The sequence below is a fragment of the Amblyomma maculatum genome, chromosome 6, assembly GCF_055883805.1.
Source record: "Amblyomma maculatum isolate TAMU_Amacu chromosome 6, ASM5588380v1, whole genome shotgun sequence".
In the NCBI taxonomy this organism is placed as follows: Eukaryota; Metazoa; Arthropoda; class Arachnida; order Ixodida; family Ixodidae; genus Amblyomma; species Amblyomma maculatum.
Window position 1 is genome coordinate 151657814 of NC_139349.1, and position 12508 is coordinate 151670321.

Consider the following 12508-nt stretch of genomic DNA (forward strand, 5'->3'; position numbering starts at 1 on the left):
ATAGGGTCACGAAGAGTCGGACACGACTGAACGACTGAACTGAGACTGAGACTCATTCTTGTTAAACCACAACCAGTCACTCCCACTTACAACTCACACGCACTCACGATAAATCACATTCAAATTCATTCACTTACATCAAAAATGTGAGCTAGTGAGTGTATATAAGTGTATTCAAGATTTAGAGTGCTGACCTACGCATCAGAGTTATTAAACAAGATAAGTGTCGTTTACCTGCGCAAGCATCAAGCCCCTTAGAGTTGTCGCTTCTGCACTCAGTGTTCCTGGATTTCATCCAGGAAGAACATGTCTCAATGAAGGCTGTAGAAAAGCATGAATTGCGCATTGCCTGTGGTTAGCTGCTCACATGATATCGATAGACAGATAATGACACTGAGCTTCTAAAATACAAGGTATAATGTATCATTACAGCTGGAGCAGCTCCACAGATGTAGAACCTTTACGCATGATGAGCTTGCTAACCAAGCGGTTGGCCGTCCAGGCATGGATTCCAAGTCAAGCCTTATTTTCAACATATTTTGGCACTGATTTTCACTTGCGTTACTGCCAGTGGCCTGCTTGGCTAAAAGAAAACTGATTAGAAATAAGCACCCTCTCTACAACAATAAAATATTTATTGCCATATCTGCAAACATACAAACATGTATCATCAAAAGCTTTAGCAAAAATTGTTGTAAAATGTGTGGTTTATTTCTCAGGACCTTTTCTTATACTTGAAAATCAAACTTTACTATAAGTATAAATATAACCATAATTATAAATTTATACATAAAGCCTCGTTGACATGTTTTTTTTTAAGTTAAAGAAAACATATCCAAACTGCCTGGTTTTGGAAGAAATTAACTGCTGAACCAGGCACAAAGGCGTTAGAATTGAGACTGACTACATAAAAGTGTAGGTTCGCATATATAGATATCAAGTGCGAACAGTTCCTTTCTTTAGCTCTTACAGATTTTAATCCATATTTGCGTTGTCCTAAGAGTGGAAGAGATTTAGTAACAAATCCGGTTCGTAGAAGGCAAGCTAGAACCATTTCCTTGATTGCTTCCGGATGCTTCACGCTTTGACATCAATGACAAATGGAGAAGCCAATAAAACGGCGCGTTTTTGCTCATGCTGCATCACCCAAGCTCCGGCCCGCTCATAGCGAATGGAATAATTGTAGCTATCAAATCGTTCACGCCTGTACCCCTAAGGTACTGTAAGGAACCCACCGCCTTTCTCCGCATGAAGACGTGTTCCTGTGGGAACGGGGCCTCGTGTGTGTTGGCTTGTTGGCTTTCTTTCACGCTTTGCCCCTTTGCACCTAGGTAGTGCAGAAAAGCAACCATGGCGAGAGAGCGCCACTGTTCAGTTTTTCAGTGCTTGTTAGCACAATGCCTAGGTGATCGCAAAAACGTATTATAAGACCCCAATTCATCGCAATTTTGAGCGTAGTATCCAGGAAATCTAATCTGGGAACGTAATAACTTGGAGGAAAATAATGTAACAGTATGGTAGATTTTTTGCTGCCTGCGATTTTGCGAGCCACACCATATGCCTCATTGTGCGTTCCCAGCAATCACCTAAAATAAGATTTTGGTCCCGCTCTTTTCAGAAATCAGTCTTCCTAAAATGCTTAGCTGCTAGGCTCAAGTGCAGTCTCTTTGGGCTCTAAAACCTTTGACAAAGACTGTGCATTCATACCGTGCACAGCTACTGATGTGTGGTCACCCAGAGTGCAGTGAAAATAATCCTTATGTGCCCACAACCATGTGGCGATTAACATTGCCATGTGTTGGCAACAATGCCATGGCCATAATGAAGCAGACAGGCAAACTAGCACGACCCCACAGTTTTCTTGCAAAAGTGATTGCTCTCAATAATATTGAGCGCTGCATGATGCTTCATCTTTCACACGAGTGCACTAGCTGCTTCATCTTCATCCTTTTCTCAAAAATGGATTCATCGTCATCGCGTAGTGTGATTCGCTTCGATGTGTGACTTCAGGTCTCTAATAAATCTGGACTACCAAGCCCGTCCTCACAAATGTATATTTCACGTTTTGATTATTCTTACTTTGCAAGAGCTCTTTTCTAGTGAAGCTAGCAATTTGCAGTGGGAACACAATAGTCTAGTAATGCAAGCCAATTTCAATTTGTAGTTAGTGTCAGTGGCCAGGGCAGAAAGATGCAGTCACCCAGTCTGTTATTTCAGTCAGTCTGTGAATAACCCCTTTGGGCACAACTCATTTACCATCGTGTATAAAAATTCTACATGAATTCCTTACCTTTCGGGATTTTGCTCTGGTACAGCAATTTCAGGCCTCAACACTTGCTTTAAAAAATAGTGTTTGTATGCAATATTGTTCTGCCTCCTTTACGCGCAGAGAAACGAAATCTAAAACGACCTGGAAGTGTCCAGTGCGTTAAAAGGTGTTTTGCGGGAATGAACATTACTAAGGAGAGCAAAGCAGTGAGTGCGGTCTTCCAAAGCAATCACCGTGGCCACGACATTGAACTTCAGCACATTCTTTTGTCGAAGACTGAAAGGTATGCCATCGCTGGTAAGAAGCCACTTTTTCTAGCAATGACAGAGGCTGCGATTCCACGAAAGTCGCAGTAACCAAAGAGTGCAGATAAAATGCAAATCGTGTGCATATTTTAAAGATGCTTAGTCTTATAAATTTATATCCCACTGAACTTGTATCACTCATAATCATATCATCGAGATCGCATGGTAATTTGATGTCAGAAATGGATTGCATAAGGAACCTAGTATAAGTGATTTCCACTGGTCACTTGGACCTGAGCGCTTGAACCGGAATTTAGTGACCCAAACCGCTACAGGGCGAATCAGCCTTGTCGGCCAGAGGAACATGCACGCAGAGCACACCGCACAGGAAATTCTGATCCTGTTCGGGAAGTTTAAGTCGTGTCCTAGCAACAAAATATGTTGCGATTGGTATATAGATGAGAGTGCAGCCCTTGCAGTTTGCTTTCATACGCTTGTAATAAAACGCTGTAGATGTTTTTCGACAGACGTACTTTGCCATAAACGGTCAAAAAATCATCATCATCATCAGCCTGTGTCACGAAATCGGCGCCCATTTTTATCAAGCCGGTACGGCGCGAGGCCCGCACGGCGTCGCGTGGAAGGCATGGAGAGAAAAGCCCCTTCCCCGCGCGGGAGAGCGCGTAGCTTTGTACGCGTTGCCGTCACCCTCTTTCCCATTGCCCGGGGAGGACGGTGGTTCATCGGCCAGGAATGTGCCAGGCCCTTCGAGAACTTTCTATGAGACCTGGCCAATGACGACGCGCGGCTCAACGGGAGGAGAAGAGGGAGCTATAACCAGCGAAGCTATGTGTGTGTGCGCGCTAGCTTTGACGCGTGCTAACAAACAGACGCGGCGCGCCCTATTTAAAGAGACCGCGCCGTTTGATGAGTCAGTCATTCAGTTCGTCAGCGTTTTGCTACGTGATCGCCTGCGCTTCGGCTGGACTCCCGGGGATCACCCGCTGTTGGCAAGCACACGGACTTTCAAGGGAGCGGCGCTCGTCTCGTATGGCGGCCACATCGTGACTCTTGAGGCGTCGGACTGCAACAGTGCCCGGTGAACAATTTGGTGTTTGTTTATGTACTCTCTCGTGTTTCATCTGTTGTAAAGCCTCTACGTTATTGGATACCTGTGTAATTGCATGCTTAGCGTTTGTATTCTGTGAACCTCTCGTCTATGTATTTCAAGTGATCTTGTGTATTCCTTTGTATCGTCTCTTGCTGTGCATAAATTGTGTTTTGTTTGTTACTTCTGACTCCGATCCTTTCTCTGGTTTGAACCGGCGACCGCTGGGCACCAAACGACCACCCCCTTCTGTCACCACAAGGTAGTTGAATTCCGGCTGAGCTTGCCACGCAGGTCGAGGGCATCTCCTTTGCGACCGGAACAGCTACCCCCACTCACTCAAAGGGTGTCTGGGAGTGTACGCACCGTTAAGGGCGCATCGTTAATAATACCCCCTAATTATTAACGGGTGACAATTATTCTGGCGTCCGCGACAGGACGTTTGGTGCACTCAAGCTCAGAGGACGGAGAACGAGTTAGAAGAGTTTACGAAGAGGTCGTAAACTGTGTAGCAGCAGAGCGATAACGAGAGGTACCGCGCTGAAGCGGCTGTGTAAGGTCCATTGAGAGTGCTATGTGTTAGCATTAGGCAGTTCACATTGAAGATGAATCTCAAGGAGATCATTGCGTTGGGCCTAGAGAAAGGTTTAAAAGGAGCTGAACTGCGGGAATGGGTGGACCGAAAAGAAAGAGAGGTTCGAGAAGAGGCTGAGAAAGAAAGAGAGAGAGAATGGCAGAGGAAACAAGCAGAGGCAAAGAGACAAAAAGAAGAAAGAGAAAAAGAATGGCTCAGGAAACGAGCAGAAAGAGAGAAGGAATGGCTGCAGAAGCAGGCCGAAAAAGAGAGAGAATGGAACAAGCGTAGGCTTGAGAAAGAAAGAGAATACTTAAAAGAGAGAAATATCCTTCTGAAGAAGCTGGCTGAGGTTCGGCGTTTGAAAGGTATTACCGAGCCTCCGGAAGTTACCTTTCCTTATATTAGGATGCACAGGGATACAACCGATTCGTCGACAGCCACCGGTGCTGTAGAAAATAGCTCCAGCAGCCAGAATGAGGAGCTTTCAAATAGCAGTGAGCACGAAAGCTTGGATGAAGGTGACAGTGCAGATCCTAACCTTGAGGATTCAGAAATGGAAGAAAGCGAAGACTGCACTGGGATGAAAGAATTCAAAGAAAATTTTGAGGAACAAGAAGTAAAAAAATGTGAAGAGAAAGAACTCCCAGTTGAAAATGAGTCCTGCTTTGAGAAAGTACGACTGGAGGTCGTGAAGAAAAGAAAGAAAATGAAAAGGATTAAGGGAGAACAAAGTTCTCAAAAAGACGCTCCTTTCAGACAGCAATGTTCTGATTATGCGGGTAAAACCGGATCAAACGTTTCTCGGCCAATGGTGCGAATAAAAGTGAAAATGAAAAGAAACAACTTCAAAACTGCCAAGTCAGGTGAAATGGAGCCGGAAAAGTCAAGAAGAAAGAAAAGGAAGAAGTTACTGAAGGACTTGAAGCGCAAGGAGAACAGCTCAAACAGAGAAGAAACTGGGCGGCCGGCACGGAATAATATTAGGCCTGCAGGCAACATTTCTCTCCGCGAGCGCACTGTTGGGGGCCTCAGATACAAGGACCAAACTACTTCTGATCGGCAAACAGACAATATAAGGAAGATCAAAGCGCGAATGAGGAAGAAAAGCAGAACACGCGTAAGAAAGACGTACCAGTGCTTCGTAAGAAAGAGAACTGGCTCGCTAGGTAGTTTGAGAGGAGCTCACCTGTTCGAAGGAAGAGCCACAAGCCGTTTTTGGAAGTATAGGCGAAAGCATGCTGTTTGTGCGTTTCACATTTGAATAGCTGTGCGTTTCGGTGTTGTTGATTCCTATGTGTATCCGAGAACAGTGTGTTGACCACGGACCTGTTTTGGTCCGCGAACCAAGCGTCATGTGACGTCTTACTTCCGGTTTATGAGGTCCGCGTCAGGTCCGCGTCTCGGAGCGGGCAAAAATGGCCAGGCATTTTTCCCGGATCGCGTTGGAGGGGCTGAGTTGGCTCCCGATGAAAGCGTGTGAGCTAGCCCTTATTAACGTAAACTTTGCGCACGTTTTGAAGAGCCTCAAATAACATAGGCACTAGGCAGTGTGTAGAGTTGCATCCGACGGCATATTTACACAGCCTTCGCGAACCGCGCACCACGGTACGTGTAGCGCTGCGTACTGCTGTCCCGTCACGTCCCGGACGAGTCTTTTATAGCTGCGTGTTAAGTAAAAAGTGTCAAAAAACGTCGGGTCCCCGCTGCATCACGAAAGAGAAGTTCTCAAGTGAACACGTGCAACACCGAATGCCGCGAATTTGCTGGAGAAGTGCCGCCGCAAACGCGGTGGACGACGGCGCACTGGCCGTGTCCTACTACCTAGTCGTCACTAGGCCTAGATTCTTTTGCATCAAAACTACAGCGAACGGTGATTTCGATTTGACTGGCGCTGTTGTGAATGGCCTGCCCATTGAAAAACAAAAGGAAGAGGTCTACCGACTGTCTTGTAAAAAAAAAAAAGGATATGGCCATATCAGCGAGGCCTTAGCAGTGGAGATAGCATACAAGAAGGCCGGGTGAGCTGGTGCTGCACAAGCGGCAGCTGCTATGCAGAAACTTGCTTGTAAAACACTATACCAGTCACTGTCTATAAGTTAGTGATCCTCACCAAGTGGTCAGTTCTGATACGCCTTTATGCAGAATTATTATTCTAGGAAAGGACAGTTTCACTACACACAATGCCGCAAGGTATATCCGCTGCTTCCGTAGCGTGCCCGGACGCGGCGCTAGGGACAGTGCACAGGACGATGTTTAAGCGTGCTATTGCCGCCTAGAGCGAAGAGACTCCACGCATGGTGCTATAAATAAACACGATATTTGTAACTGCAACTTCGTTACGCTGATCGCCTAAAGGGTTACGGTTGCGAGCTGTGCAGCAGTGGAACTGCTGCTCAGTTAAGTTAGATCCATAGTTAAAACGTCTGCGTAATGTGGTCCTTATTACCTACATCTTTGCGTTTGGAATTAAATGGATTAAGTGGAACGCTGTCAACTTGGGTACGTTATCAGCGCCACACTTCGTCTAGGGGCGTCCGTGTTTATATGGAGCCAGCCTATAAACGAAGGCAAGTATACTGTACCTCAATATTGCCCAATGTACACCAAATTCGGCATTGTGAAATAATGTAAAACAATAATCTGAGGCAGTGTGCAACGAGCGCATCGCGAAACGGTGAGGGATATAGTGTATCCATTCGGCCCGCCCCATGATCCGGCTTGTCGGCTGCTATTTTGGCCTTTCATGTGGAAGCTGTTGCGGGCCAGACCGTGCGCGGTTGACACCACGTGACCGGTCCGCAGCCTTGTCTGTGGTCCGTCGTGTGAATACACCTTAATATGAATCTCATGGCATTGCAAATAAGTTTGTATCATCCAAAAATTTACATAATCAAGATAAATAATAATCATTGTGCAGAAACAAGGCAAAGGCATTCACGCAGATTTGTTTACAGCTCAGGAGATTTATTTACGGCTGCATGGCCACAGTCTGCCACTTGAGGCATGCAAAGTGCGACAGGAGATTGCGGCATTGGCAGTGCGCCCGTCATCAACTGCTTGCGGTTCAGTTTCACTGGCGATCGGGATGTTGGTGATCTGTGGGCTGCACAATACAGCAGACTTCTCGCAGCCTGTAGAGCGCAAGAAGAAATCACATTAGCTACGTGCACAGCACCAAAAACTGCTTGTTACAATTCCAGCAGAAAGGACTAATGTATGTTGAAAACCTCACTCAAAACCATTGCACCTGTAAGACCGTAATACATTCGCTTGTCATAACCTAAAAGGACTCCAAGATTACTCTAAGTTCAACAGCAACGTGTAGCTTAGTCAGCTGGACCTGCAGGCAAAGGTGAGTTAACTGCACTAAGCTAGAAAAACACATGGTGGAGGCAGATTGCATTCCATTTTGTGACCTGCAAAAGTATCTTGTTTATCATTGAATGCTAGGATATGTGGATAATGGTAAATTTCAATCCGTCCTTGGTGTGGTTCTGCACTAAAAAAAGCCATTATTTGAGTGGCACCCACATTAGCATCAAACTGAGAAGTCCTGCACCTGATCCCTTTTTTTGCACGTTTACTTTCCATAAGGGCTGCCACAGCATTACCTCTTAAATTGTTATAAGCCGCCTTTCAGTGCCCACATTATGCAACACACTAGGCATTTGCAGCCCATGGCCATTGAAGCCCAACGTTATTAAGAAGCTGCTCTTACCCAGTAGCTAATGGGCTTTGCATTTAAGCTCTCTCAAAGGATCAAAAAACAAAAAAGAACATTTACGAAAGCGCTGATCTCGGACATGAAGAAATGGATACCTGTGAATTTAGTTTGTAACTAAAATAAAACACAAAAGCAGAGGCTGTAAGGATGCAAACATCTACACAACCTTTACGTATTCATGATTTTACCGTGCAGCTGAAAGCAAACAGCTGTAAATAATTTACTAAAGCAATAACTGGTGAGACAGATGCAGTGTACTCACTTTGATGGTTTGTTTGCAGGTACTAAGAACCATCATGGAGGTGCCGAATAAAGAAGCACTCAGGACTTGCCAACTTTTCTGAATGGGGTAAACTACAAGAAAATCAAATGAGGGCTTGAAAAAATTCGTGCACTATTTCCAACAATATTACGCACAGCGACCAGAAGTATGGGCAGGTTGCTACCGAAAACTTGCTGGCATCAACACCATCATGTGCCTTGAGGCACTGCATAGAGTAATAAAGGTTATTTTCATAGAAAACAAACAGAAGTGTGGACAAACTAAGTTAGGTGCTGTTGAAATTGATGAGAAACAAAATTTTTGACAGATGGATTAAGTTTGTTAAGAATTCAGCAACAGAATTTGAAGAAGAAACATCAGAAAGGCACAACATTGGCATACACATCTGTAAAGAAGACATCAAGCCCACGGGCCATCAGGAATGGAGCATACAGTCGCAGTCATATCCGGGGACAATTTACACGGTAACATTTGAAAGCACGTGCCAAAATTGTAATTTTTCTTGCCTTATCTGCAAAGTCTGTGTACACACAGCAACATGCAGCTGCACTGGCAATGAACTGCGCAGAAACCTGTGCAAACACATTCATGCTGTATTTGCAAATTTGGCTATTGTTACCTCTGAAGAGAATACAAACAGTGAAGACCTCATGGCTACATAAAGGAGGCTATGTTACAGAACTGACAGGAGAGGTAAGCACACAGATTCATGGAAAACTAGGCATCTCTCCACCACCCTATGTGCAGTTTTCAGAAATGCATAGAGCTCGTAGTCATCATAATCACACTGTAGCACCATACTTCACGCATACTAAACTTTTAAAATTTTTTCCAAGTATGATGAATGCCCTGCCTGTATGAGTGATACCGGCTGTTGATTCTGACAATGCATTTTTTGAGCTATTTTAGATTATATATGTAAAACATTAGATAACTTTATTGCTCTCTTTGTTTTGCTATGCAGCTGCTACTGTATTGAGGGAATGCATTTTGCTGCCCTCTTTGCTTGGACCTAAATTATGCACTGCAGTATTGTGGAAATAATAATAATTTAGAAGCTGCGATATCTCGGGCACCCATGATACACTGATTAGGCTTAATAAGCTAGCTTGGCGGAATGGAATACATACTAACAATCTAAGTGGTCAATTCCTAAAGATAACCTAGGCCCACATTCATAGCTGTGTAACCGATATGTAAGCAAATAAATTTTTTTTTTCATTTTCACGTCGGGCAAGGTTATTGAGAGGCCTTAATACAAATAATCCAGTTTTGCATCTTGCTGTTTCTAGTAAAAGAATGAAAGGCAGCTTTCAGGTGATGCACTTTAAAATTTTGAGTATGAAATATACTTGTTTATCTTTTCAAAGAACAGAAATGTAGGCAGAACTCTCTTTCCAAGCGGTTACAAAACAAGCAGGTAATTCATGCAAGACTGTCAAACAAAATAAATAAAATTTTGGCAACACAAAATTTTAGAAAACGATACCAATCTACTCTACAAGCAAATATGACAATAAAAGAGGCGCAAAATGTAGCGTTTACATTTATGCTGCATGAAGTCTCTGCATACTAATAACAGCACTTGCACACTCGATCATTTTGCAAACGAGATGATGCATATTTAATGTTTAACATTGCAGTTTTTATACCAAAGCATGCCCTTCTGATACTTATCCACAGCCGTGAGGCTTGTGTGGCTGTGGGAGCATGAGATTAACTATCAAGAAATTTATCGATTTCTGTGCAAAACCTTGCCTTGAGATCACTCATCACAGTGCCCTGTATGACTTGCATAGCATATATCTATTTATTGCTTTTTACAGGGCACCAGTCACAAAGAAAAACGAATGAAATGGAAGCTGACACACTGGAGCATGCCACGGGGATTGCCCAGCAATGCTGCGAGCCCTATCCGGGCATCTACAAAATCCAGCAGCAGCGGAAAAGGCTGCCCCTTGGCTCAGGCCAGTGGTTGAAAGAGTGCTCGAAAAGCTCCAGAAAATGCCTGCAATTGCGAACAAGTTTCCTATACCTTCAATATCAGTGACCAAAAATATAAATAAACAGGTTTGTTTCAGTTCCAAGAAACGTTAATCTGCTCGCCCAAGGTGCGCACGAACAGCAAAGCCCAATGTCATTGAGCAGAAAGCTATACATGATATTCCATCAGCTGCCAGTGGTTCAGGCCAGCACACTACATTTGACCACATTTAATGTAACAGCAGCGCCACTAGAAAATAATGCACAAAGAAAGGCTAGCCTCAGCAGCCTTACACTTTACCATACTAAAGAATACTGCAGGCCATAACTGCTTTCTCTCTACAATAAGTACTGGCACACTTTAAACAATATAACAACGTAAGGGAACGGCATGACAGATCATTTAATGTACTAGTATGACTAGGTGTGGTATATTCGATTTTATGACCCAAAGCAACATGTGCTATGAAGAACGTTGTAGTTGAGGGCCCCTGATTAAATTTGACTGCCTCTAGTTCTTTAATGTAAACCGATATTGCACAGAAAACGTGCGTCTGGCTCTTTGACTTCATGAAAAGGTAACAAGGTAGCCACTGAGCCACAATAGGGGATATTCAAAAAGGCGCCTTATTTAGGATGAAAAACGCGAACTACTGCGCGCCTTATTGTCAGGGGTGTCTTTGGCTGCTCTATTGGCTCCACAGAGCTTGTATTAGCTCTATAATTGGCTCCATGCTGCAATAATTAAGATATAGGGGGAAACAAATGACCATGATAGCAACTGCTACCACACCGTTTACAAGGGTACGCACCTAGATTCCATTCATCCATTCAGGCTTCAGTGGAACGGTCTTAGCTTCCTCCATGGGTCGCAGTCACCCTCCCTCCCGCGAATGATGCCGTCCCACTGCTGTGCCCCCTTGTGTACGCAGCGAGGCTATAGGGATGAGTCAGGGAACAAGTTAGGAATTCTTTTTTTTTCACGCGCCACATTAAAAAAAACGCCGCCACCCATCCATTCAATGCTGTTTGCCAGTTGTTCGGCGTCATGTCAACCTTGATTTCTTTTGTTGCCGTCGTGCGTCACCGTGTCAAATATACGCTGTGTATTTGTAGTGTACGTACACTTGATTTTGTTCGACACAAACTGCTTCTTATGCGTGACGTTGCATGCCCGTGTGCACCACACTTGAATGGCACCATAAAGCGCCTGCGTAACGCTTCGCCTCGTCTCTAAAAATATTCCTACGAGTTAAGCTTGTAACAGGGAGGGAGAAGCCAGCAGCATATATTTCGTAAGTGAACTGCGTTCGTGTACATCGTGTTTATAGTGATGCGGTTTTCCCGCGAGAAAAACGCCATGCAAGCGAAAACGCTGGCAATTTCTACCGCAGCTCGTGCTCGTTCAGTTGTATTTTAGCTTTCTTCGTCCGGTGCTAAATTCGCGCTACAGGTTCGGGGCTTTCTTCTAGCCATCAGAGCAGCGCAATATTAGAATCGTGTCGATAATGTGCCTTTTCATCGCTGCTAAACCCTCTTGTACTTATTGTTCAGGTTTCTTACGAGAGATTTCGCGAGATGCTGCTCTCCGCAGAAGATGGATTATTGCCATAAAATGGGATGGAGGCCCTTTATTTCAGGTCACCATGCTTGCACAGGTATGCGCAAAACACTCTAAAAAATGATGTTATACCAGGAGTGGCAAATGGCAAAAGAATGCTTAGAGATGAAGGGGTTCGCAGCGTGTTCTTGTTAGCGCGCAAAAATAAAGAAAAGCTCCGAAAGCAAGCACACCTTTGCCGTCAAGAAAGACAAAGCCACAAGAGCAACAGACATTAAAGGTCGCATATTGCTCAAAATGGAAGCAAATGAGGTTTTTCCCAGGGCTGCCAAGGTTTCTCCAAGCTCTTTCACTGAGCCGATAACTTGGCAACTGTCATCACTTTGGCATTAGGCATCGAAACTTTCAGTCGCTTGGACACACTGCATCCACCATCATGCACCCGTTGCCAGTCAATAGTCTGCACACTGGCTGGTTTGAGTCCTGTTGGCCGAGGACGTCTTCACTGCTGGGGTAGCTCAGTGCAGGGTAGCGCAGGAGGCGCCTCTTTGTAGCCGCCTTTTTGAAGGGGGGTAAAGAGCAGCAGAAGAGCTAGCACATGGCTGCAGACTCCGTTTCCAGCCGGACACTCACAAGTGCTGTCAGTTATTTCATCTGTATCTCTTTAGTGTGAGTGTCACAGAGTAGGGCGCTCCAGTCTTCTTCTGGCTTCTGTAGCAGATGTCACGGGCAAGAACATCGGCGCGGCAGTAGAAAGT